The sequence below is a fragment of the Egretta garzetta genome, unplaced genomic scaffold (genome assembly GCF_000687185.1).
Source record: "Egretta garzetta isolate BGI_Z169 unplaced genomic scaffold, ASM68718v1 scaffold150, whole genome shotgun sequence".
NCBI lineage: Eukaryota > Metazoa > Chordata > Aves > Pelecaniformes > Ardeidae > Egretta > Egretta garzetta.
The window spans coordinates 805,323-807,639 of NW_009258305.1; positions in this window are offsets into that span (position 1 = coordinate 805,323).

Here is a 2,317-nt window from a genome sequence, read left to right on the forward strand (position 1 = left end):
GGCTCTATTTCCTAAGCCACCACCCGCCAATTCGTGCCTGGCGGGGCAGCTCCCCCTCCCATCGGACCCTCCCGCCCCTGTTGCACAGCCCTCAGCACGGTCTCAGTGGCCCCCTCTGCCCCCATCACCAAGTTCCGTAATTTGTCCAACGGACAATTTGTTGCATTTCCTCTGCACATGCACTCGTTCCCCCCGACTCGCCCCCCCACTTTGGTTCGCCCCCAGTCACAAACAAAGAGCTGCTCTCCTCGGGTGGCAAAGGAGGCAGAGTCGGCGTAGAAGCACAGGGTCCTACAGCCGCCCGCTCCGAGGCACTCGCATACGCTGGTGGAGCAGACGGCAGCTGTGCGGGCATTGGGGCAACAGGCTCTTCAGGTCCTAAGCGATGGATCGGCTTCCCTGGAACCACAAGATCCACATTCGCTGCATTCAGAGCGTCCCACGGGCATCCTAGAGGGCGGACTGGGAACGCGCATGGATCCTTGTTCTCTTCATACCCCCTACTGTCCCACTCACACTGCGTCACCTGCTCAGCGGTTTTAGTCACTGGCGCCATTGGAGCCAGCTTTCCCAGCTTCTAAAAGTTATTTTTGCATGTCAGTCCATTTCTGTTTATTTAAAACCTCACTAGGAGTATTAAGTACTAAACGCCGCAACAACCATTGGATGCAAGCGGCCGTGGGTTTAGAATGTAGTTCTTCACCCACTTCTATCGCCACCAACTTAAGCACCTTAGTCACGGTGTCCTCTACTGTCCATGCCATTTCCCTGGCAAGCCGGCCGCTGCCCGTCCCGCAAGCAGCCGATCACATCGGGGTCACCACTTGTTGGTTCTTGTATCAACTTTAAGGTTACCTGAAGGATCACACAGACACCCTGCCGTCTGCGGGTCAAGGAAACACAGCATACACAGTATGGATGCTCCAAGTGACGCAGTTTAATTTTGAGCCCTAAGTTTTATAGCAAGGCCACATTCCAGTCCTGCCAGTCACTGTGTGGTCACGGTGATGCCCTCTTGCTCCTCCTCTTCTTGGCCTTGCAGTTACTGCCCACTCAGCTTCTGCATTTCTTGCATACCACAAGGCTCCATCATGCATAATGGTTACATGGGAAGACAGACACCATCACTCTGAACATCCCCTCCTTTCTTCATCTTCCCCCAGTTTATATGCTAAACATGATGTCATATGGTATGGAATACCCCTGTGGTCAGTTTGGGTCAGCTGTCCTGGCTGTGCCCCCTCCCAAATTCTTGTGCATCTGCCAGAGCAGGGGAAGCTGAAAAAGCCCTTGACTAGTCCAGGCACTACTTAGCAAAACCTAAACCATCAGTGTGTTATCAACATTCTTCTAGTACTAAATTGAAACAACAGCACTGTGCCATCTACTAGGAAGAAAATTAACCCTATCCCAGCCGAAAACAGGACAGAATCTTAGTTGCTACCACTTTGTCTTCACTTTTAAGCCTGTTTTGACTTCTGGAAGATTTTTAAAAAAAAAAAAAGGTTGATTAAAGGTAGGCATTCAAGGAAAATTTTTCAGTAAGTTAGTCTGTGTGAGCCTGTACCCATGTAAGGAACATTAGGCTACACTTGAACACTTCTGAAAACGTTACCTCTAGCTCCCTCAAGAACGATGATGTCTTCCTAGTAGTCAGTGTGATTATATGCCTAAAGTAAAATACAGGCCACTGGCATGACACAGCTAATATTCAAGCTTGGCTGTTGGAATCTAGATCACGCTATAGTAAAAGGTAATAGCTTATGGGAATGGGGATATAACTACAGATAATGTGGTAATCTGTTTCCCCAGCTTATCAATATTGTGGTCTTTGACAAATACAGAAAATAAAAATGTTAATTTACGATGCAATTTAAATGTCTGCTTTAATCAATTGTCGCTTCCGACCAAGGCGGCATGTTCCTGTTCAGAACATTATGAAAGCAGCAGAGAAAGGAAATAAATCAATGACAGACAGTGCTTTCAAATTAATTTAGAGGGATAAACCAAAAAATAGTCATTTATGTATATAAATAGACAAATTATACTACAACAAAATCATGGTACAATAACAGAACATCTTTGTGCTTTGAAGAGGTTGATACCTATGACATTCTTATATAAACACAGATTGTGACAGAGGCTTGTAAACATTAATGACTTCTCATGAGGAAAAAGAAGAAACAAAATGGAGACAAAAAAATAATTTTATTTCATTCAGGATCATTAAACTGATGTTAAATAAAAATGTCATAAATAACATCCATATTTGTTGATATATTAATATAAATAAGATAAATATTAATATTAATATTAA